Source organism: Oryctolagus cuniculus, chromosome 7 (assembly GCF_051225735.1).
Source record: "Oryctolagus cuniculus isolate XC-2025 breed Fujian yellow rabbit chromosome 7, ASM5122573v1, whole genome shotgun sequence".
NCBI lineage: Eukaryota > Metazoa > Chordata > Mammalia > Lagomorpha > Leporidae > Oryctolagus > Oryctolagus cuniculus.
Genome location: NC_142873.1, coordinates 10,493,876 through 10,520,193, shown reverse-complemented (window position 1 = coordinate 10,520,193; position 26,318 = coordinate 10,493,876). Strand labels below are relative to the sequence as shown.

Here is a 26,318-nt window from a genome sequence, read left to right as displayed (position 1 = left end):
CTCCCTGATTCTGTGCTTTCTAGTTTGTTCTCTGCTTTAACAAATAAAAAGAAGACTAGGGCCGGAGCTGTGGGGTAGCGGGTAAAGCTGCCGCCTGCAGTGCCGGCATCCCATATAGGCGCCAGTTCAAGTCCCGGCTGCTCCTCTTCCAATCCAGCTCTCTGCTATGGCCTGGGAAAGCAATACAAGATGGTCCTTGGGCCCCTGCATCTGCATGGGAGACCTGGAAGAAGCTCCTGGTTCCTGGCTTCAGATCAGTGCAGCTCCAGCCATTGTGGCCATTTGGGGAGTGAACCAGCAGATGGAAGACCTCTCTCTCTCTGTCTACCTCTCTGTGTAACTCTGACTTTCAAATAAATAAATAAATATTTAAAAATAAAAAGAAGAAAGGAAGGAATGGAGGGAGGGAGGGAAAGAGAGGCAGGAGGGAGCGAGGAAGGGAGGGAGGGAGGAAGGGAGGGAGGGAGGAAGGAATAACCTCATACTTGGTTTATATTTTAGAACTGAATGTACAGGCACAGTACTTCCTCTTAGCACCCACATAGGATGACTGTGAAGTGAGCTGACAGTTTATAAGGTATGGTTCATTAAGCAGCCAATTTTATTGAACTGAATGTTCACCGGCATTAGTCTATCAGCTTAACATGTAAAATGTTAAATAAATAATATTTCATACATTCGAAGATCCCCTTGGATGAAAACAAGAAGCCAATGACAGCTGAGTAACAGGATGAAGGCTTCTTGATAAGGCTTTTTGGAGTCTGGGGCCTCCCTGAAGAAGGCTGGCATCTGTGTGAACAGCAGAGCAGTGACAGCGCGGTGCCTCCTAGACGACTGCATTCCTTTTTTAATATAAAGCTTTCATTTAATAAATAGAACTTTCATAAGTACAACTTTTGGATTATAGTGGTTCTTCTCCCCATACCGCCCTCCCATTCCACCTCCTACTCCCTCTCTCATCCCATTCTTCATTAAGATTCGTTTTTAATTATCTTTATATACAGAAGGTCAACTCTATATTAAGTAAAGATTTCAACAGTTTGCACACACACACACACAAAGTATAAAGTACTGTTTGAAGACTAGTTTTACTGTTAATTCTCATAGTACAACACATTAAGAACAGGGGTCCTACATGGGGAGCAAGTGCACAGTGACTCCTGTTGTTGACTTAACAATTGACACTCTTATTCATGATGTCAATGATCACCTGAGGCTCTAGTCATGAGCTGCCAAGGCTATGGAAGCCTTTTGAGTTTGCCAGCTCTGATCTTATTTAGACAAGGCCATAGTCAAAGTAGAAGTTCTCGCCTCCCTTCAGAGAAAAGTACCTCCTTCTTTGATGGCCCATTCTTTCCACTGGGATCTCACTCACAGAGATCTTTCATTTAGGTCATTTTTTGCCACAGTGTCTTGGCTTTCCATGCCTGAAATGCTCTCATGGGCTTTTTAGCCATATACAAATGCCTTAAGGGCTGATTCTGAGGCCAGAGTGCTGTTTAGGGCGTTTGTCATTCCATGAGTCTGCTGTGTAGAGGACTGCATTTCTACTATCAAAAGATGTGGTACCAGGGGCAGACTTTTAGTCTAGCAACTAAGATGCCCATGCTGTGGGTTCAATTCCAGCTCCAGCTCCCTGACTCCAACTTCCTGCTAACTTATATTCTAGAAGGCAATAGAGATAGCTCAAGTAATAGAGTCCCTGCCACCACATGGGAGACTGGATTTGATTCCTAGCTCCTGGTTTCAGCCCCAGCTAAAATTTCAAAATATTTATGGACAATGTGTACTATGAAAAAACTATGCAGGGAAGTGCTGCAACATAGTGGTTAAAGCCACTGTCTGTGATGCCAGCATCCAATATGGGTGCCTGTTTAAGTCCTGGCTGCTCCACTTCCCATCCAGCTCCCTGCTAATGTGCCTGGGAAAGCAGCAGAAAATGGCCCCAGTGACTGGGCCCCTGCACCAATGTGGAAGGCCTGGAAGAAGCTCCTGGATCAGGGCTAGCCAAGTTCCAGTCAAGGCAGCCATTTGGGGAGTGAACCAGTGGATGGAAGACCTCTCTCTCTCTCTATCTCCCTCTCTCTCCTCTCTCTCTCTCTCTCTCCCTCTCCCTCTCCCTCTCCCTCTCTCCTTCTCCCTCTTTTTCTCCTTCTCCTTCTCTTTCTCTCTTTGCAACTTTGCTTTTCAAATTAGAAAAAAATCTTTGCATGAATTTAAAAACTTGTTGTACCAGGGGCCGGCACTGTGGTGTAGTGGGTAAAGCCACTGCCTGTGATGCCAGCATCTCACATGGGCACCAGCTCAAGACCCTGCTGCTCCACTTCTGATCTAGCTCCCTGATAAGGAGACTGGAAAAGCTGTGGAAGATGGCCTAAGTGCTTGGGCCCCTGTCACCCATGTGAGAGACCTGGAAGAAGCTCCTGACTTGGGACTGGTCTAGTTCCAGTCATTGGAGCCATTCAGAAGGTGAATTAGCAGATGGAAGACCTCTCTCTTTCTGTCACACTCTCTTTTCACTATAATTTCTCACACTCTCTTTCACTATAATTCTGCCTTTCAAATAAAAAAAGCTATGAATGGATTTAAAAAATTACTGCACCAAATTAAGCTTATCTTTTTATTCCATTTTCACAAACTTTTGAAGTACCCTTTTGTATGTCTGTTAGAAAATAGAACTTGAGGGGATCCTTGCAAACACATTTTATGAGGCCAAGATCACACTGATAACCTGAGTCAGACACTGTGAAAAAAAGAAAACTATGGACAATTATCTCTGATGAACACTGATCAAAAATATCAGTAAAATATTAGCAAACTGAATACAGCAGCATATCAAAAAGATTATACATCATGACTAAGTGAGAGTAAGCCCTGGCATACAAGATTGGTTTAATGGGGCCGGCATTGTGGTAAGGCAGGTTAAGCTGTCATCTGCACTGCCGGTATACCATATGGATACCAGTTCAAGTCCTGGCTGCTCCACTTCTGGTCCAGCTACCTGCTAATGCACCTGGGAAAGCAGCAGAGGATGGGCCAAGTGTTTGGGCCCCTATATCCACATGGGAGATGCAGAAGAAGCTCCTGGCTCCTGGGTTTGGCCTGGTTCAGCCCCAGCATTTGCAGCCATTTGGGGAGTGAACTAGTGTATGGAATATCCCTCTCTCTCTGTCTTTCCATTTCTCTCTGTAACTCTACCTTTCAAATAAATAAAAATAAATCTTAAAAAAAGCAAATCAATCAATGTGATATATCACATTAACAGAATGAAATATAAAAGCTGCATTATCATCTCAATTGGCACAAAGCAATACTTGGAAAGAAGCAACTCATTTTCTCATTTGAAATTATATTACAAAGCCATGTAATAAAAATATTATGGTTCTGGCGTAAAAACGGAAACACTGATGAGTGGCACAGAATACAGAACTCATAAATAAGTCAAAACATATGCAGCCGACTAATTTTTGGAAAGCACAAGAAGGTACAATGGCAAAGGAACTTTTTTCATTAAAGGATGATGAGAGAACTAGGCTTCCATAGGTGAAAGAATGAAATTGGACTCTTACACCACCCCTGAGACTGGGTTATTTATAAATAACAGACATCATTGTTCCAATTTCTGACTATTAGAAATAAGACTGCTGGGAAAGCAGTGGAGGACGGCTCAAGTGTTTGGGGCCCTGCACCCACATGGGAGGCCCAGAAAAAGATCCTGGCTGCTGGCTCTGGACTGGTCTAGCTCTGGCTGTTGTAGTCATTTGGGAAGTGAACCAGCAGACAGAAGATCTCTCTCTCTCTCTCCCTCTCTCTCTCTGTCTCTCCCTCTCTTTGTAACTTTGCCTTTCAAATAAATAAAATACATCTTTAAATAAGAAAAAAGAATGAAAGTTGCATTCATGTGTAAGGCTTTGTGTGGTCCTATGCTTTCATTGTTTCTACTGAATGGCTCAGAGTAAAATGACTGACTATACCAAGTGTTGGTGAGGGTTTGGAACAGCCAGAACTTTCATACGTGGGAATGTAAAAATGTTTCAACTACTTTGAACAACTATTTGACAGTTTCCTAAGAAGTTAAGCATACAAATACCATCTGCTCCAACCATTCACTCCTGGGTGTCAAAACTTGCCTAAACTACAGCATATACCATCTTCTTGCCTCTAGTCCTCTGTTGACCCCAATACATCTTCAACCAAGGAGCCCGGGTGATCTTTTTCTGATATTAATCTGATCATATGATTTGCAGACGTGACAGAGATCGGGTCTTCAGTGCTGGTGCTTCCCAGCCCTATATAGTCTATAATACAATCTATAAAGGCCCACAACTGCCTCACCGACCTCTTTCTGCACCCCTCCCTTCTTGCCCTTTTACATAACTAGGGACCATACTATATGATGCTCCCTCTTTAATGCTTTCTCTCCACCCTCACCTCCCTAACTCCTACTCAATCCCAGTCCCCTGGCCCAGGACCATTTACTTGGTTTCAGGATTAGCCAGGCTTGGAGCTGGTACTGATCTTAGATTATATGGTTAACCCTTATTACGTTTAAACTCATGGGTAAGTTGCAGTGCAGAGTTGTAAAAGGACTCGTGTGAATGACAGCTGGTAGACAGAGATTTTAGAGCCCAAATCTTCCACAATCTTGGATTTTTAAGGAAAACACAAAGTGCATTTAACTGCATGGTAGGAGAGTAGGGTAGAAAATAGGAAATTTAGTATGCTCACTCTCGTGTGTTACCTTGAATAGCACCTGGCACACAGTCAGTCTCTATAAATGCCTGTTAATAAATAAATGAATAAATGCCCCTACCATGTGCAATGTAAATCTGTATTATTGTAGTTAAGTTGTGAGAAGGGTGTGATACCATGTGTTGTTTCCAATGCCTTCCCCCCTGCCAATCTCCTGCTATACTTTAAAATAAGCACAAATATGAAGTAGTTTAGAAATGAGTGTCTAAAACAACCAAAAAGCACATTTTAAAAGACATAAAGATACATGAAATAAATATGAAGCTAGTTTAAAAACTGTTTCCTTGCTTCTCCTTGGCTACACTACAAAGCGATGGTTCCTAAGTTTAGCTTGTTGTTAGAAGCATCTTATGGAAAAAGATGTTCCATGCTAATAGAAACCAAGAAGGGGTTGGTATAGAAATCCTAATATCAGACAAAATAGACTTTAACACAGAAACTGTTAAAAGAGACAAAGAAGGACACTATGTAATGATTAAGGAATCAATTCAACAGGAAGATGTGGCTATAATAAATGTATATGCACCCAATTACAGGGCACCTGGCTATTTAAAAGAAATGTTAAGGGACCTAAAGGGAGACCTAGACTCAAATACAATAGTAATGGGAAACTCCAACACCCCACTTTCAGCAATGGACAGATCAACCAGACAGAAAATCAGCAAGCAAACAACAGAGTTAATCAACATTACAGACCAAATGGACCTAATGGGTATCTACAAAACTTTTCATCCTACAGTCACAGAATACACATTCGTCTTACCACTGCATGGAACCTTCCATAGATGAGACCACACGCTAGGCCATAAAGCAAGTCTCATCAAATTCAAACAAACTGAAATCATACCATGCATCTTCTCAAATCACAATAAAACAAAGCTGGAAATCAACAACTCAAGAATCTCTAGAGCATATGCAAACACATGGAGACTGAACAACATGCTCCTGAAGGAACACTGGGTCATAGAAGAAATCGAAAGAGAAATCCAAAAATTTCTGGAAATGAATGAAGATTACCTGTCCCAGATGTTTATTGCAGCTCAATTCACAATAGCTAAGACATGGAATTAACCCAGATGTCTGTCAATTGAAGACTGGGTAAAGAAATTATGGGATTAGAAATGTGCCAGGGGATTCCAATACAATCCCATCAAGGATGCATGTACCAATGCCATCTCACTAGTCCAAGTGATCAATTTCAATTCACAATTGATCACACTGATAGGTCTAAGAGTCAAAGGGATCACATAAACAAGACTAGTGTCTGCTAATACTAACTGATAGAATAAAAAAGGGAGAGAACAATCCAACATGGGAAGCGGGATACACAGCAGACTCATAGAATATCAGATGTCCTAAATAGCACTCTGGCCTCAGAATCAGCCCTTAAGGCATTCAGATCTGGCTGAAGAGCCCATGAGAGTATTTTAGGCATGGAAAGCCAAGACACTCTGGCAAAAAAAAAAAAAAGAGGACCTAAATGAAAGATCTCTGCAAGTGAGATCCCAGTAGAAAGAACAGGGTCATCAAAGAATGAGGTATCTTTCTCTGAAGGGAGGAGAGAACTTCCACTTTGACTATGACTTTGTCTAAATAAGATCAAAGTTGGTGAACTCAGAAGGCTTCCATAACCTTGGCAACTCATGACTAGAGCCTAGGGAGATTTCTGACGCCATAAACAAGAGTGTCAAATTGTTACGTCAACAATAGGAGTCACTGCGTACTTACTCCTCATGTGGGATCTCTGTCCTCAATGTGTTGTCCAATGTGAATTAATGCTATAACTAGTACTGAAACAGTATTTTACACTTTATGTTCTGTGTGGGTGCAAACTGACGAAATCTTTACTTAATATATACTAAATCGATCTTCTGTATATAGATAATTGACAATGAATCTTAATGTGAATGGAATGGGAGAGGGAGCGGGAGATGGGAGGGGTGCAGGTGGGAGGGAAGTTATGGGGGGGGAAAGCCATTATAATCCATAAGCTGTGCTTTGGAAATTTATATTTACTAAATAAAAGTTAAAAAAAAAGAAAAAAGAAATTATGGGATATATACACCATGGAATACTACACAGCAGTAAAAAAAAAATAAATCCTGTCATTTGCAAGAAAATGGATGAAACTGGAAAACATCATACTTAGTGAAATAAACAAGCCAGTCCCAAAAGGACAAATACCATATGTTCTCCCTGATCTGTGATAACTAATAGAGCACCTAAAAGGCAATCTATAGAAGTGAAATTGACACTGTGAGACACGATGATTTTGAACAGCCCTTGTCTCAACTGTTGAGGAACAGTTTCTTTTTTCCACACTATTTGTTGAACTCTTTACTTAGTATAAAGTATATGTGTATAAAGCTAATTGAAAATAGATCTTAGTAAAAAATAAGAATGGGAAAAGGAGAGGAAGGAGGAAGAAGGGTGGGAGCACAGGTGGGAGGGCGGGTACAGTGGGAAGAATCACTATGTTCCTAAAGTTGTATTTATGAAATGCATGAAGTTTGTACTCCTAATATAAAAGGTTTCTGGGAAAAAAGAAACATATTAGAGGTTAAAAAAATATAGATATTCACACAGCACCCTAGACCAGTAAGATTAGACTTGACGGGGAGGGACTTAGCCATTAGTATTTTTAAACAGCTCTTCAGAGTGATTCTAATATGCACTCAAGTTTGAGACCTCCTTCTGCAAATGTTTCCTATTACCTCCTGCAGTCAATATGGTGCCTTTTCTGCTGATTTTACATCCTCCTTCTAATCCCTAACAAGATATTCCTCAACTTTCTGAATCTATGCCTTTATTCCCTTAAATCTGGCCAGGTCTTCTGATTTGTTTTGAGTAATGGGATCCAGCAAATGTGGTGTCTGGGATTTCTAAGTCTAGACTTCAAAAGACTGTTCAGTTTCTGCTCTTGCTGTGTTGGAATATTGCTCCCAAGCCTCCCTGTGGATGAGAGACCATAATGAAAGCTGACCAATCAAGTGCCAACTCTCACCACTGTAATGTGATTGACTGAAACCATCTCAGACCATCCAGCTCCAGGAATGTCTCCAGGTAGCTGCAGCTGCAGGAGTGGCCCCCGGAAGAACCTACCAGCAGAGATCAGCTCTAAGCGAGGGCCCATGGAGACACAAGAAAATAAACTGGTTGTCAGTGCCTGTTACACACAGTCCTTAAGACCTTATTTTAACTCAGTCTTCAGATGTGGGATGGAGGCACTTTTTCAGAAAGTAAAGGTGACTAATTACTGCCAGTTAGCATCACGCACCATCTCTTTTCATCAACTACACGCAAAATCCAACATCCATAATTTCAAGTTTTGGATTTTTAAGAATAGTTCAAGAAGTTAAAGATATTTGTAGAGAAGTCTAAGTCCAGATTACTTCTAGAATTTTAGAGTATCTCCCCAAATTTCATGTATCTCATCCTCTCCTAACTGGTAGTATTTCCTTTTAATGATTCAGCCCTTAAAAATTTTTTTCAAAGCATTTTCAACTTGGTTTTCCTAGAAGTAACTTCTTTTTTGTACTTGCACTTACTCATTTTAAGTAGTCTTTAGTTAAATTATCTAATTACAATAGCAAGCACAGTTGGTACAAACAGTCTTGGGCACAAAGACAACTAACTTTTGTTAAGGATACAAATCAAACTTGGGAGTAGAAATACAGGATGTGTTCCTAAGTAGCTACTAGTAGTTCTTGTTCAATCCACTTGGACACAAGTCATCATGATTTAAGTTGGCTAAGTAGATGTCCAAGAGGATGACACCTTTTGCACATGGTTCTCTGTTCTTTACATACACAAATGCCCTCTTCCCTAATGCATACCTTGGTCTTTATTTCTGAAAAGCTCTTTAATCCAACGAATTCTTTCATGTATGAAGGGAAAAACCTAGAAAAAGCCTTACCAGGAACACTATTGCTTACAACGTTGTTGTGCAATATTTTCTTTTCCATCAACATTAACATATTTTTTCTTGACAGGCAGAGAGGACAGTGAGAGAGAGAGACAGAGAGAAAGGTCTTCCTTTGCCGTTGGTTCACCCTCCAATGGCCGCCGCGGCCGGCGCGCTGCGGCCAGCGCACTGCGCTGATCCGAAGGCAGGAGCCAGGTGCTTATCCTGGTCTCCCATGGGGTGCAGGGCCCAAGCACCTGGGCCATCCTCCACTGCACTCCCTGGCCACAGCAGAGAGCTGGCCTGGAAGAGGGGCAACTGGGACAGAATCCGGCGCCCCGACCGGGACTAGAACCCGGTGTGCCAGCACCGCAAGGTGGAGGATTAGCCTATCAAGACAAGGCGCCGGCCTAATATTAACATATTTTTTAAAGATTTATTTATTTATTTGAAAAACAGAGTTGAAGATGCAGAGACACAGAGAGGTGCATGATGGGAATGGAACTAGGTACTAGGATGTTGACATAATATGAGCATATAGTAGTTCTTTGAGGACAAAATTGTATCTATATGTCTGTGTATTCCAGGTCTAGTATAGTGTCTAATGCTATTGAGATTTGTTGAATGACTAAATATCTTCCAGTCTGATGATCTGATTGACAAAAGCTGGTAGCAAATATGCGAGGAAAGCTGTAAACCCTTTGGGAGGTACCCAGATGAGCACTGCCCCTCAGGATATCTGTACCAAGTCGAATCAACAATTAACCAAAATCTGAAGGAATTCCACTCAATTTTTTTATTAGACAGGTAGTTATAGACAGTGAGAGAGAGACAGAGAGAAAGGTCTTCCTTCCATTGGTTCACTCCCCTAATGGCCACCACGGCCGGCGCTGCACCGATCTGAAGCCAGGAGCTGGGTGCTTCCTCCCGGTCTCCCATGCGGGTGCAGGGCCCAAGGACCTGGGCCATCCTCCACTGCCCTCCCGGGCCACAGCAGAGAACTGGACTGGAAGAGGAGCAACCGGGACTAGTACCTGCTGCCCCAACCGGGACTAGAACCTGGGGTGCAGGCGGAGGATTAGCCAAGTGAGCCACGGCGCCAGCCCACTCACTTAGATTTTGACTTAATATTTTCTTTACAGAAATAGATACTTCCAGAAAGAAGACAAAAGTATCAAAATTCACAACAGCAGTTTTAAGAAAACTATTTGCTGAACACAAAGCATAGTAAATCTACAATATTTCTTACTGCTAAGGAATTTTAAAGATTGAAAATACAATTTCACTAATGGTATGGGTAGGTTTGTGGCTATGTTATTACCTACATGGCAATAAGGACTATTCAGAGTATGCCTTCGGCATGTTGAAATCAACATTGTAGCAAGTGTTATAATTTTTTCCAACAGAAGTATAGACAGAGGCCAAGTCATGGGTGGACTTATTATGAATTATTCAAATATAACATTTAGAATAAAACATTTAGAATGTAAGGAGATTAAAGCTTAAAAATGAGTATTTGTGGAGAAAAAAACCCTCTAAACTCAGGCAGATATGGAGAGTAGCTGAGGTCTGAAAGCCCCAGCTGAACCGCTGTTGGCCAGCTCCAGAGGACCCACTGTGTTGGACAGGCAATTGGACTGACAATCCCAGCTGGCTCTGAGGCAGTGCCGGCTTGGCAGAGCGGGTAACACACGGACAGCCTCCTGCGAGCCCGGCTTCACACCACAGCCTGCCACTTCCCTCACTTGGGACAGCTCCCTTCCTGGGCACCACTCAACCTTGCTTTCTCTGTACCATCCAGGTCTGCCTTCCATGTACCACCAAGCGCCCCTTCCTCCTCTGGGGCAGAAACTGCAAGTTCTGTGACGCTGGGAGCTTAGAACGCACACTAGCTGGAAGTATCCACTATGTGTCCCCTTCGAGACCTTTAGGTTATTACCACGTTGTTATAATAAAAGCATCATGGGGAGCACTTCCACTCCAATCCTGCACCTGACACCATGATGCTTCTGGTATTTCCAGAAGAGGGTATGGTATCGGGCAGTGTTTGAGCCCACCCCAAATTCCAACCCCTTTTGGATATTCGATGGGGATGTACCCCAGACATCACCTTCCATTCCTCTGGATGTTTTTGCATCACCAGGAACCCTGCTGCCTACAACGTTGTTGTGTCATATTTTCTTTTCCATCAACATTAACATATTTTAATCTTTAAAAAAATTTATTTATTTGTAAGGTAGAGTTGCAGAGACAAAGAGAGAGAGGAGAGAGAGAGAGAGAGAGAGAGAGAGAGAGAGAGAGAGGTCTTCTACCTGCTGGTTCACTGTCCAAATGGCCACAACAGCCAGATCTGGGCCAATCTGAAACTAGGAGCCAGGAGCTTCTTCTTCCAGGTCTCCCAACTGAGTGCAGAAGCCCAAGCACTTGGGCCATCTTCTACTGCTTTGCCAGGCCATAGCAGAGAGCTGGATTGGAAGTGGAGCAGCCAGGACATGAACCGGCACCCATTTGGGATGCCAGCACTGCAGGTGGCAGCTTTACCCACTACATCACAGTGCCGGCCCCAATGTATTTTAATATATGTTCAATAGGAGATAAGTCATTTCCATTAAGTGGCTTAGGAACCCAAAGGCAAGATAAATTGGTATTACATGTTTTTTCCCATTAGTAAAGAGAGGAAATTAGTGATGGTTAGAGAAATAGCAGTTAATACAATTTAAGTCATTTTCAACACTTTAAATTGATACTGCTACAAATCTCTATATCATTCATATATGAATCCATTTATAAAATGTGCCTCTTGAGTCTCCAAGGAACTAACATGCATGAGATCAGCAGTTAGCCATGTGCAGGCAGTAATCCATTACATGTTCAAATGTTGTGCTACCACTATCAAAGCTTGTAAGAGGTAAGTTCCTAGCAACCACGCAAACGTTTCTTTGACAGGGAATATTGTTTTTGCTGAAGTTTAAAGATAGCAAGTGTATATTGGTATGCAGCAGTAAAATGTAAGGTTTAAAACTAAAATTACCTATTATTTATCATGGGAGTTGGCAGAAAAAAGGTTGCCAAATATCTACAGTTCTTCCCTTCCCAACTAAGTCTCAGAGTTCTACAGTGTTTCAAATTAGTTAAGGAATAGACAATTCCTAAATTCATATATGCACCAGAAATAGAGGAGAATGCTTTATGTTGCTGCTGTTGTTTTGAGAGACAGAGAGAAGGAGAGGACTCCTATCTACTAGTTCACTCCTCAAATGCCTGCAACACCCAGGGCTGGGTCAAGGGAGTTAAGAATTCAAACCGGGTCTCCCACATGGGTGGCAGAGACTCATCACTTGAGCCATCACCACTGGCTCTCAGAGGCTACATTAATGGGAAGGTGGTATCAGGAGCTAGAGTTGGGAACTGAACCCAGGTACTCCATGAGACTCAGGTATCTCAACTGCTAAGCTAAACACCTGTCCATTGTTATGCTAGTTGTAAGCTGCTTTTTGTTTTGTTTTTGTTTGCTTGTTTTTTTGTTGTTGTTTGGTTTGTTTTTTTTTTGACAGAGATGGATAGATAGATACAGGGGTGTGCTTTGTAATCTTGGACAACGGAAATTCCAAACATGATATCAAAACTAGAGACTATAATAAAAAATAAATAAATACAACAAAAAGCAGTGATTAGCACTGGGTATAAAACACAATTGTATGGAATCCATATGAGAGAAAAGATGCTAAAAGTATTAATTTATGAAAAACTTTTGCAAATGAGTAAGAACAACACAATCTACGTGAAAATGGCAACAAATATGAATGAGCAGTTAGAAAAAGAAAGCTGAATGGTGTAACATGAAAAAGTGTTCCACTCTATTTCAATAAAATAATGGAATTTGGCCTAATAACATGGCATTTTGTAACTCACATTGGCAAACAGTGAAGAATGGAGCAATACCCAGTGTTTGTTATCTGATGATACAGGTGCTGTAAATCGTTAATTTTACAATATTAATCACAGATCAATGAAAAAGCATATTGCAAATTTATCTTTCATAACGGCCATCATTTTACAAATTTTGCACTCCTTGTTATAGTACACATCAGTATTCCGTTCTCTTTATGACTGAATAATATTGTATTGACTGGAGATACTATATTTTGTTTATCCATCCCCCTGTTGATGGACATTTAAGTTGTTCCTATGTTTTGGCTGTTAGGAAGAGAGCTGCAATGAACATGTGTATACAAGTTTTATTTCAATCCTTGTTTTCAACTCTTTTGGGCTTATATTTTAAAGTGTAATTTTGAGTCATCTGGTAACCTGTATCCAAAGTGGTGCTATTATTTTTCATTCCACTAGAAAATTATGAGGATTCCAATTTCTCCATATCTTCAATGCTAATTAAATATCTGATTTTCTTATTATAATTATTAGTAACTCATTTTTATTGGCATTCCTCTGATTATAAATGATATTGAGACTATTTACATGTGTTTATTGACCAATATTATACCTCCTTTTGAATACCTGTTCATATTCTTTGCTCATTTTGATAGGGTCATCTATCTTTCTATTATTTTTAAATATCCTTTATACAGTCTAAGTTAAATTGTTACATAAATGGTTTCCAGAATTTCTTCCTTTCTGTTAATGGCTTTTTCACTTTCTTAAGAGTGTCTTTAGAAGAACACAAGTTTTTAAGTTTGATGAAGTCGAATATTTTCCCTAGTTGCTATACTTTTGGTGTCACATCTAAAACACCATAGCATAAACAAAATCACAAATAGTTACATACATATTTTCTTCAAAAATTCATATAGTTTTAGTGCTTACATTCATATTTTAAATTTACTTTTTAAGGCATTTAAAATTTTTGATTGACAATATTTGCATATATTATGTGGTACAACATGACATTTCCATACATGCATACAATGTGCACAGATGAAATCAGGATGATTAACACTTTCCTCTCTTTGTAATTATTTTGTGACTGAAGCCTTGGAGCTCCTCCCTTCTATTTGCTCAGAAAATATACGCTGGATTTACAGAAGGAGTTGGGATGATTCTCTCCCTTTTAACTGTTTTGAATAGTTTAAGAAGAATTGGGATTCGTTCTTATTAAAATTTTGGTAGAAATCAGCAGTGAAGCCATCTGGTTCTGGATTTTTCTTTATTTGAAGGGTCCTTATTACTGATTCAATTTCTGTCTTGGTTATTGGTCTATTTAGGTTTTCAGTGTCTTCATGATCTCAATTTTGGTAGACTGTATGTGTCCAGAAATCCACCCATTTTTTTCTAGATTTTCCAATTTGCTGGCATAAAGCTGTCTGTAGTAATTCCTGATTACTCTTTTTATTTCTATGATATCCACTGTAACATCACCAATTTTATTAATCTAGGTATTCTTTTTTTGGTTAGTTGTTATCAATTTTATTTTTTTCAAAAACAGCTCTTTATTTTAATGATCTTTTGTATCTTTTTTGTTTCAATTTTGTTTAATTCTCTATTTTTTTTTCCTCTGACAATTTGGGGTTTGGTTTGTTCTTGTTTTCCTAGATCCTTGAGTTGCACTGTTTGATCAATTATTTGATGCCTTTACAATTTCTTGATGCAGGCACTAATTACTACAGGATTTCCTCTTAACATTGGTTTTACTATACCATGTAAGTTTTGATATGTTGCGTTGTCACGTTCTTTCATTTCTAGGAATTTTTTTATTTTCCTTTTGATTTCTTCTATGACCCACTGTTCATTCAAGGGTATGATGTTCAGTCTCTGTAATCTGGAATTTCTCTCATGCCCATTTTAGAATCTTTCATGTATTACTGTGGAAAGTTTGACTACAATGTGTCATGGTGAAGATCTTTTCTGATCACATCCATTAGGAGTTGTATGTGCTTCCTGTACTTGGATGTCCCTTTCTCCAAATTAGGGAAATTTTCTGCCACAATTTCACTGAATAGGTCTTCTAATTCATTCTCTCTTTCCAAACCTTCAGGAACTACTACAACATGTATGTTTGGTCATTTGATAGTATCCCATAAATCTTGAACACTATTTTCAGATTTTTAATTTTTCTTCTTATTTTCTATTTCCAAGGGTTTGTCTTTTAGCTCAGATATTCTTTCTTTATTTTTATAGATTTATTTATTTATTTAACAGGTGGAGTTTACAGACAGTGAGAGAGAGAGAGACAGAGAGAAAGGTCTTCCTTCCGTTGGCTCACTCTCCAAATGGCCACAAGGGCCACAGCTGCGCTGATCCAAAGCCAGGAACCAGGAGTTTCTTCCTGGTCTCCCATGTGGGTGCAGGGGCCCAAGCACTTGAGCCATCTTCCACTCCTTTCTCAGGCCATAGCAGAGAGCTGGACGAGAATAGGAGCAACCAGGACTAGACCCCGGTGCCCATATGGGATGCCGGCGCCACAGGCGGAGGATTAACTTAGTGAGCCATGGCGCCAGCCCCAGGTATTCTTTCTTCTGACTCACTGAGTCTATTGTTAAGGTTTTGCACCATATCTGTTATTTGACATCTTGAATTCTTCATTTCTAATATTTCTGTTTTATTTTCTCCTCAATATCTCCATCTCCCAGCAATTTCTGATCCATGTCATGTATAAATTTCTTTAACTCATGTATTTGCTTCTCTGTATTTTTTAATAATATTATGATTATTCTATTGAATTCCTTTTCAGGCATCATCTATCTCTTTGTCTTCACATTCTAATATTAAAGTGCTGTTGTGTTCCTTTTGGTGAGTCCTATTGTCTTCCTTTTTAATGTTTCTTGCATTTCTACATTTATTTGTAAGTATTTATGGAAACCTTTGTTGGTTTTCTCCTCTGATGGTTTTTATCTTTGAAATATGCCTCTGTGGCTTAGTGGAGTGTTTGTTCCTTCAGCAGATATCCAGAGCTGTGTGCTAGGTGGGGCCAGGAAGCTCCGGCCAGTGCCCATGGTGGAACAAGTGTCCAGAGTGACACCCATGTTGGGCGTGGCAGATCTCCTCTATCATCAGCAGGGGGAAGGGTGTGATCATGTTGGCTCTAGTAATCACAGCCTCATCCCCAGTTGAACCCGGTGAGCTCACAGTGGCTAGACACCCCACCCACACAAGCACAGGAATTGCACAAAGAATCTGTGCACTCCTCAGTGTGAGCATGGAACCGTCTGCAACGACCCACCCCAGGGCTCAGGGAACTCTGACCTTCTGAAGCCAGACACAGCGACTGCCCAGAGAGGCAGCCACACTTCATGCTCTATCATGGGCACAGAATTTCCACAGTCATAGCGTACAGGGCTCCCACAGCCACAGGGAGCACAGGATCTATTATAGCTCCAAAAACCTCTACTTTCTAAGGAGCGAGCCGTGGCGTGAGCCAGCAGCAAGGTGCCAATGGAAGTTGGTTGGTGCTCTTCCTTGGCAAGTTGAGTCCAGACACCTTGATAGAGTGGAGGTGGGGGGAGCATTTCACAGGCCCAGGTGGTTGCCCTTCTCTCCATCCAACCATCCAGGCCAGACTCAAAGTCAATGGGGACCATGGATTTAGCCCTCTGGTAAAAATTCCCCAATCATGCAGACTGCAGCAACCTCTACTTCCCTTATGAAGCTGGCACTTCCTCCCTGCTAGTCACCAGGTGCCCTTGTTGGGGGATGGGAAGAAAGCAATGTGCTCTCCCGCCATGGGGTTATGTGGGCACCTAGCCGCCAACAAGTGCTCCAGGCCCTATTCAAAGTCAAGTGGGGTCCGTGAGGCTCTCCCACAGGCAATACCACGAGTGACATGGACTGCCGCAGGTTTCTCTCACCTCATTCCAAGAAGGTGGTGTCTCCTCCTGTGGGAGTTGCTGGCGGTGCCCCACTCGCCACTGTCATGTCCTAAGCACTGCTGCATGACTGTGCCATCCCAACTGCTCCACAGAATTTCTACTGCAAACTTCTCTCCAACTGTCTCGTGGGAACGTAGTTCCTCCCCTTTTCTTCTGTCATCTTCCAGTGGTCAAAATCCGCGATGTCTTTTCCCTCTTCAGCCATCTTGGATCTCTCCTTTAAATTCTTTAATCATCCATTCAGCATGCAAGAGCATGTTGCCCCACTGCCATGCATTTGTAAATTTTCTACTGTTCTCACTGTTGATTTCCAGTTCTGTTCTATTGTGGTCTAAGAAGATACATGGCATGATTTTTTAAAAATTATCAACACTTTATTTGCGGCCCAGTGTATGGCCTATTCTACAAAACACTCCAGGAGCTGTTGATAAGACTAAGTATTCTGTTGGATGAAATCTTCTGTAAATGTCTGTTACTGTCTATTTGCTCTATAGCACAGTTCAACTGTGATGTGTCTTTCTTAACTCTCTGGATGATCTGTGCAGTAATAACAGTGGGGTGTGGAAGTCCCCAACCTTACTGTGTTGCAGTCTATCTTCCCCTTTAGATCTAATATTTGCTTTATAGATTTGGTTGGTCTGGTGTTGGGTATTGGGAGTTGGGTATAATTACAGATATTATCTCTTCTTCTTCAATTATATCAATATATGATGACCTTGTTTCTTTTTTGCAGTTTTTTGATTTAAAGTCTGTGTATCTGATATTAGTGCAGCTACTCCTGCTTGCTTTTTTTTTTGTATATTTAAAATTGCTTGTCTTTAACAACATGGAACTTATTTTGATTGTTTTTTTTTTTAACTTTTATTTAATGAATATAGATTTCCAAAGTACAGCTTATGGATTACAATGGCTTCCCCCCCATAACTTCCCTCCCACCCGCAACCCTCCCCTTTACCTCTCCCTCCCCCCTTCCATTCACATCAAGATTCATTTTCAATTCTCTTTATATACAGAATATCAGTTTGGCATATATTAAGTAAAGATTTCAACAGTTTGCACCCACATAGTAACACAAAGTGAAAAATACTGTTTGAGTACTAGTTATAGCATTAAATCACATGTACAGCACATTATGGACAGAGATCCTACATGGCAAGTAAGTGCACAGTGACTCCTGTTGTTGACTTAACAAATTGACACTCTTGTTTTTGGCATCAGTAATCACCCTAGGTCTTGTCATGAGTTGCCAAGGCTATGGAAGCCTTTTGAGTTCACCAATTCTGATCATATTTAGACAAGGTCGTAGTCAAAGTGGAAGTTCTCTCCTCCCTTCAGAGAAAGGTACCTCCTTCTTTGATGACCTGTTCTTTCCACTGGGATCTCACTCACAGAGATCTTTCATTTAGGGTTTTTTTTTTTCCCCAGAGTGTTTTGGCTTTCCATGCCTAAAATACTCTCATGGGCTTTTCAGCCAGATCCACATGCCTTAAGGGCTGATTCTGAGACCAGAGTGCTGTTTAGGACATCTGCCATTCTATGGGTCTACTGTGTATCTCGCTTTCCATGTTGGATCGTTCTCTCCCTTTTTTATTCTATCAGCTAGTATTTGCAGATACTAGTCTTGTTTATGTGCTCCCTTTGGCTCTTAGTCCTTTCATTATGATCAATTGTGAACAGAGTTTGATCACTGGGACTAGTGAGATGGCATTGGTACATGCCACCTTGATGGGATTGAATTGGAATCCCCTGGTATGTTTCTAACTCTACCGTTTGGGGTAAGTCAGCTTGAGCATGTCCTGAATTGCACATCTCTTCCCTCTCTTATTCCCACTCTTATATTTAACAGCGATCACTTTTCAGTTAAGTTTCAACACTTAAGAATAACTGTGTATTGATCAGCTTTTGTCCTGCTTGCTTTTTGTTTGCAGTTGCATGAATTTTTTCTCATGCCTTCACTTTCAAACTACATATATCTTAACCTAGTTGGTAGCATATAGTTGGGTCTTGTTTTTATTTTATTTATTTTTATTTTTTATTTGACAGGCAGAGTTAGACAGTGAGAGAGACAGAGAGAAAGGTCTTCCTTCCATTGGTTCACTCCCCTAATGGCCGCTACGGCCGGTGCTGCACCGAGCTGAAGCCAGGAGCCAGGTGCTTCTCCTGGTCTCCCATGCGGGTTCAGGGGCCCAAGCATGTGGGCCATCCTCCACTGCCTTCCCGGGCCACAACAGAGAGCTGGACTGGAAGAGGACAGCCAGGACTAGAATCAGTGCCCATATGGGATGCCAGTGCTGCAGGCAGAGGATTAACCAAGTGAGCCTTGGCAACAGCCCCTGGGTCTTGTTTTTTATTCATTCATCCTACTTTATCTTTTGAGGAGGTTATTTAATCTATCTACATCCAAGGTTAATATTGATAGGTACAAACCAATTCCTGTCTGTCATTTTGTCAATTGTTTACTGATCATTTACTTCTCTTAAAATCTTTGTGTTTTGGTAAATTTATATCATGATAGGGTTTGACTCTCCTCTCTTTCTCTTTCATGTTTCTGCTGTTAGTGGGTTTTGTACTTCCATGTATTTTCATTATGGTTGTGATACCTATACTTCTTTGTAGGAATTTCTTTTAACACTGGTCTGGAGGTGATGAATTCACTGTTTTTGTATGTCTGAGAAATACTTTATTTCTCCAACATTTCTAAAGGATAGTTTTATTAGATGTAGTATTTTTGGCTGGCAGTTTGTTTTCTTTTGAGACCTAGAATAATCATCTCATCTTCTACTGACCCCATAAAGTTTCTGCTGAGACATCTCCTGTTAGTTGAATGGGCTTTTCTTTACGTACAACTTGATGTTTTTCCCTTGCTGTATTTAAGATTCTTTTCTTTGTCTTTAACTCTCGACAATTTCACTATAAAATGTTCTTTTTTTTTTAACCACAGCATCACATAAGTTTATTTCAGATGTAACAGCAATGTTAAAATTGATAAGTTTAATCTTTACTGCACCAAGTAAACCTAGCTATTAAGTATTTTTTTTAAAGTTATCCTCTCCAAAAAACTGAAGGAACTTTTCTTTTTCCACCACCACATTTCAAAGTTTCCCAATAGTTCTCTTTTTGGAGGACTTTCAATTGATGAGTAATTGCCTTTGAGATACATTTAAGAACTTCTTTCCCCAAATGAAAACTAATCTGAACAAACTATATATTGCATGGATTTCTCTACAGATGCTTTTCTTTAGAACCCAAATGGGAATACCCTACAGTAAAATTTTGACAGTTTTGCCTACAGTAAGAACTATCTGTCCTGAAAAATGATGAATATATACTGTAATCTTCCAGTTAACACAAGTATTGTTTGAATTTAAAGATAATTTTTACCACATATCAAAATAACAAAATCAACATGGCACATTACATTGGTCTTTACTGATTCACAGGCATATGAACTAAACGTAGCTTCTACTTGTTTTACCTCCTCTTCCCCTCTAAGTGGACAGCATACAAGTTTCATGCAGGACAATTAATTTACAAACAATCGATTTACAAACATTTACAATTTAGATTAAGTCACTGGCTAGTGTGGAAAAAGAAATCCATAATGATAGGGAGCCTAAACACTCAATTCAAAATTTTTTTCTTCCTTAAATAACATGTACTAATGACACAGCTATTCGGTTTTTCAACAACAAATTTAGGGATACATTCATAGGACCAATTAGACAGTCCAGGTGAAATGGTTATAGATATAGAGGCAGTGTCATTAGTCTATCAAAATCTATTTTGATATCTGGAAGTTTACAAAAAGGCTGAATTCTTCAAACTAATTATGCCTCTGGGACTCACCCATACTTTTCTTGGCAAGACCAAGCTGATATTTATCCATGAAGGTAAAGGTGCTTACTACTAAACTTTTCTTCTAACCTCAGATTTGGACTGTCTAAAAGTTTAAGAAACTGACACCCTGCAAACCAGTATGGTCCCTTCTACATTTAACTATCTGGAGTTTAGAACCCTATAAACTCACTCATCAATGATCTTTTCTGTATTATTCTTGGCACTCAGTTAAATCTGGCAAAGTCTATTGTACTTTGTACTTTCACATTCTCAAACAAAAACAACATTATAAAGTGTACATAAGCACTTTGCCTAATAATTGTCATTTAAAATATCAGAAGATGAAACTTTACACCAGTATTTACATAACAGGATAAGTATTATGAATCAATATGCCACTTAAGTCCAAGCCCTGAACACTGTTTTAAAGTTTAATGAGAGCAGTTTTTGGGTCATCAGTACTGGCAATCTGTTCTAAATATTGGAGATGGGACTACGGGAGGAAAACATGAAGGTTTCAGATGTCTCCTATCCCACAAAAGTTACCAATATGTCAAAGTCACTCCCTATGCACCAGAAACTATCTGGCATAAACCAGTCATATCTGTAGAAGAGGTCACAGTACTATCTGCATTATTAACACTTTCTACTTCTACTTTTCCAAGAATAGAAGCACAATGTTTAACAATTTCCCTTACCCCAAAGTCTTCAACTCAAAATACACAGGCACAGAATCTAAGAAAATCTGAGATGTTCTCCAATATGTAAGGGATACCACAGCTATGTTATTCTCAAAAATACTGTCTAGATATCCTACCTGCATTGTCAAAAAATTGGTGGTCACACTTTTAATAGTCTGCATTAGTCAACATTAAATGCATTAAATGTGCCACAAGTACCTCTAAGCTTCCTTTTAGGTTATTTTTTGAATGTGTCCGAGAAGAAACATCTGCTTTGGGATTATTTAAGGGCATTGGGCTATAAGGACATCAACTCAATTTTTTTTTTTTTTTGACAGGCAGAGTGGACAGTGAGAGAGAGAGACACAGAGAGAAAGGTCTTCCTTTTGCCGTTGGTTCACCCTCCAATGGCTGCCGCAGCTGGCGCACTGCGCTCATCCGAAGCCAGGAGCCAGGTGCTTCTCCTGGTCTCCCATGCGGGTGCAGGGCCCAAGTACTTGGGCCATCCTCCACTGCACTCCCGGGCCATAGCAGAGAGCTGGCCTGGAAGACGGGCAACCGGGACAGAATCTGGCGCCCCGACCGGGACTAGAACCCGGTGTGCCGGCGCCGCAAGGCGGAGGATTAGCCTATTGAGCCATGGTGCCGGCCATCAACTCCATTTTTAATATTAAACTATTACTGGATTTACTGAAGAAAAAAAAAACAACAGAAAAAACCTAAATCACAACAAACCTCTTTAGGTCAGTTAAAAAACCATTATCTCTAGCTAGGATATTAAAAAAAATTAATCTCACCAGCCCAACTCTCAAAGTTAATGCCACTAGTAACAATCAACAACAAGAAAAACAAACTTGCTAACAAGCCCACTCATTAGTAAAAAACAGTTTAGTTCAAATACTTAAGCCAAAGTATAATACTGCCTACCCAAACTGCCCCATCAAATAAATTGCTCTAGAAACCAAAATAAACTTAGTACTTCCAACAAGGGTAACAATGGTTCAACTCCTGAGAGTTCTCATGAGGACTAAAGGTGGAGTGAAGGCAATGAAGAGGGATTAATCCCACAAATGGTCTTTAAAAATGCAAAGTCCCACAAACTCACTAAACTTGTCTATAATTACAGAACAAGATACTGCTGCTGCTTCTTTTTGTCTTTGGAAATGAAACTTTTTGCAAGCTCTGATCTTCAATGTGAAAGCAGGACATTAAAAAAAATTCAGCTAAAAAAGTTGAAATAATTTGATGCCCAAATTTTTGGGACCGTATATCTTAACTGTGAAACTGTAAATATCTACCATCTCTTTCCTTCAACCAAACCACCTCACAAAAATAAGAGAAATAAAACATGATTATTTTTGAAGTCCTTGAAAGAATGAAACTTCTAGAAGAAAGTAAAGAAAGGAGGAAAAACAAGAACAAGGAAGGAAGAAAGCTTTAAAACAAAGTGTGTGTGTCGGGGAATCAATGGGCCTTTCTCTCAGTTGGCGACAAGCAAGTGCAAGAAAGTTCATTTGTAGTTTGCTCTGTTGTCTGTCTTTGCACATCTGCACTCTGACCAGAAGGGACTCCGAGATTTTTCTGCAGCATGTGAGCTTCTGCTGGCTCTATCCTCTTAGAGCAGTTCTTCTGTCTCAATAATCTCCAAGCCAAACTTCCTGTAGGAGTCAACTGCCAACTCACTGCTGTTCTGGACGTGCAGCTAAATGTCAAAGGTGCCATCTTGGCCGGCGCCGCGGCTCACTAGGCTAATCCTCTGCCTTGTGGCGCCGGCACACCGGGTTCTAGTCCCTGTAGGGACGCCGGATTCTGTCCCAGTTGCCCCTCTTCCAGGCCAGCTCTCTGCTGTGGCCAGGGAGTGCAGTGGAGGATGGCCCAAGTGCTTGGGCCCTGCACCCCATGGGAGACCAGGAGAAGCACCTGGCTCCTGCCATCGGATCAGCGCGGTGCGCCGGCCGCAGCGCGCTGGCCGCGGCAGCCATTGGAGGGTGAACCAACGGCAAAGGAAGACCTTTCTCTCTGTCTCTCTCTCTCACTGTCCACTCTGCATGTCAAAAAATAAAAATAAAAATAAAGTGCCATCTTTTTCACAGATGTTTAAGACATGATTTAGCATTTTTGTCCCTATTCCTAGCCTTTGGTAAGGTGCCAGAATCCTAGTGTCATGATGTAAAGCCTCTTCTGATTCTGTGAATGATCCACCCTACAGCATACCACACCCACAACAGTATCATTGACATAGGCAGGTGTTGCTAGCTCTCCAACCTCCAGCACATTCCTGTAGAACTTGTCAGTGGAAAGATGACTGGAAAGATGACTTGGTTCAACCTCTTCAACTGTTTAGTATTGTGTGGTGTCACATCTCCCAGCTCGATCTGGCCCCCTTTCACCTTCCCCGCCTGCTGAGGCTGTCCTTACTGCCCCAGAGCCCTCAGCGCCCTCAGCTCTGGCCACTCAACCTCACTAGCAGGCCTTCTTGGTCTCCTCGCTTAGGGCAGGGAGCAAGGAGTGGAGCATGTGATGGAGACCGCAGAAGCCGAGCTCTGCTCTGAGCCTCGAAGTGGGTGGGAGGTGTCTCCTGCCACCCCACTGTCTATAAAATGCTTTAGAAAAGGTATTTTTGGTTGAGTCTGATTTTTTTTTGAGCCCCCTGCATCTGGGTGTCCACCTCTCTTTCAAAATTGGGGAAATTTTCAGCTATTATTTCATTAAATAATTCGTCAATGCCTTTTCCTTTCTCTTCCCCTCCAGTTATTCCCATAACATGAATATTTGTTCACCTGGTGGTGTTCCATATATCTCAGACTTTCTTCATTCTTTTTAATTCTTCTGTCTTAGATACAATTTGAAGAACATAATTGTACTTCCCTCTCTCCATCTTTCTTTCCTTCTTTCTTGATTGCTTGCTTGCTTGCTTGCTCGCTTTCTTTCCTTCCTTCCTTCCTTCCTTAATTCTTTTCCTTCTCATTTTTGCAGCAACAAACTTTCAACTTAGTTTGTAATCACAGGCTTAATGTACCACTAACTGAAGTGTTCAGCAAGTAAAAAGTGGAAAGACCACTGTCCCACCAGAACATAGACAAGGGATGTAAGCAATAATCAAATCATTCTTGGTCTGGCTTACTTGGAAAAGCTTACGTTCAAGACCAGTAATGCTTTCTTTTCCTTGATCTATTTTGTTTTAAAGCTGTCAACTACAACTTTTATGTCATTGACTGAAGTCTTCAGTACTAACATTTCTAATTGATGTTTTTAATGATTTTTATCTCTATTGAATTTCTCATTCATATCATGCATTGTTTTCCTCATTGCTTTTAATTGTGCTCTCTTACATCTCAGAGGGTTTCCTCAGGAATATTATTTTGAATTATTTTAAGACATTTTATAGATTTTCCTTAAATCAGGTTCTATTTGCAGAGAATTATTGCATTACTTCAAAGATGCTTCCTAACATTCCCTGTGTCCCTGTGTTGATGTCTGTGCATCTGGTGTGAAAGCTGTTTATGGAGCAGGTTTTATTAGAGAGCTTTTTTGGGATGTAGGGTGTCCACTGGGTAGTTGATTTGACTTTGTTTCTACATGAGCCCAGAGTGTAACCGCCATGTGATCTCTTCAACTGTAAACAGTGTTAGCAGTGTATACAAGTGCTATAATTTTCTAGCCTATAGCAATTTTTTTATTTGTTTTGTTTTGTTTTGTTTTGTTTTGACAGGCAGAGTGGACAGTGAGAGAGAGAGACAGAGAGAAAGGTCTTCCTTTGCCATTGGTTCACCCTCCAATGGCCGCCGTGGCTGGCGCGCTGCGGCCGGCGCACTGTGCTGATCCGATGGCAGGAGCAAGGTGCTTCTCCTGGTCTCCCATGGGGTGCAGGACCCAAGCACTTGGGCCATCCTCCACTGCACTCCCTGGCCACAGCAGAGAGCTGGCCTGGAAGAGGGGCAACCAGGACAGAATCCGGCGCCCCGACCGGGACTAGAACCCAGTGTGCCAGCGCCGCAAAGCGGAGGATTAGCCTAGTGAGCCGTGGCGCCGGCTAGCCTATAGCAATTTTATAGGTATTGGTATAACATTATAGTGTGCATGCATTTCAAAAGGTGTATGTCTGCAGACACCACAGAGATGAAAGGGGTTTGTGATGGCAGTAGTTACATTCCTGGTTCTATGGGACACAGAGTCGATCCCCCATAGTTCCCACTAATTGAGCACTGGTGATACTGGGGCTGTGGCACTGACAGCCCTGGCCCCCAGGCTGTGTGACATGGCTATGTCTTTCACTGGGCCCTGCTGGTTGAGCAATGGTGCTATCAGAGCTTACAGACCAGCCTCCACAGTCTTAGCACTGGGGACATGAGGTATCTACAGGGCAAGCATGGGTTATGCTGGGGATTGTGCCCTGGGAGGCACAGCCATGGGAAGGGCCTTCTCCAGGTTCCATGGGGTGAGTGCCGGTGACTGTTGCCTATGAACTAGCATTAATAACCACAGTATCAGAGCTGCTGGATTTGGTGGGAACCTTACTCATGTCCAACAAGTTATCTTGGAGACTGTGAACTGGCAGGTGTAGGCCTAGAGCAGTGGAATGCATACAGAATCTTTCCCAGGTTGCTCGGGGTGAATACAGCACCAACAGTCTCGGTCTCAGCTACAGAACACAGTGTCCTTGCGCAGGTCCTTTAGGGTGAGTACAGGTTATTCCGGGGATTGTGCACTGGCAGCCTTGGACTGGAAGCAGAACAAACAGGGCTTTCTCTAAGTCCCACCTGTGAGTGAGACTTACTCGGGATTACAGCACTAACACCAACAGTTCCAGGACTGCAGAAAACAGAAGGTACCATCCTCAGGTCATCTGAGGGCAGTGACGCTGGAGCTTTTGCCCTGGATACTCTGAGATGCAGAGCCAGGATCCCTGGGCCACAAGACGCAGACAGGGAGAGGGATGGTTTTCTCAGGTCTTCCTGGGTTTCTGTTTCGGTTGCTCCCAGCACTGAGTCCCAGAAAGCACAGAGGAACATCCCGAGATCAACCGTGCAGAATGAGTGAGCATGGCTCTGGGCTTGTGCACAAGAATTCCACAGCTGCAGGATGGCTCTCTGCCCTTTGATGTGTACTGGTTCTGGGTGCATCTGGTGGAACAGGGAAGCCTAACTGGCCCTAAGACAGAACACAGTCTAGCAGTGGCTCAACCACGGCAGCTTGGGTTTGGCACTGAGGTCAAGGTGAGGGTGTGCAAGTGTGTTCCTTGTTTGGAGCAGAGCACTTGGACCCCAGGCACTCTTCAGGCTGGATTTAAAGGCCAGGAGAGCTGTGGAGTGCCCCTGGAGTTAG

At 41.5% G+C, this 26,318-nt stretch overlaps 1 long non-coding RNA gene and 1 pseudogene across 2 annotated transcripts in view; both read right to left on the bottom strand.

The window, feature by feature from the left end:
* Positions 1 to 26,318, bottom strand: part of LOC138850474 (uncharacterized) — an 87,702-nt gene that overhangs the window by 25,749 nt on the left and 35,635 nt on the right. The gene's annotated exons all lie outside the window — the stretch shown is intronic.
* LOC149125286 (N-alpha-acetyltransferase 50 pseudogene) lies at positions 22,458 to 26,005 on the bottom strand (annotated as a pseudogene).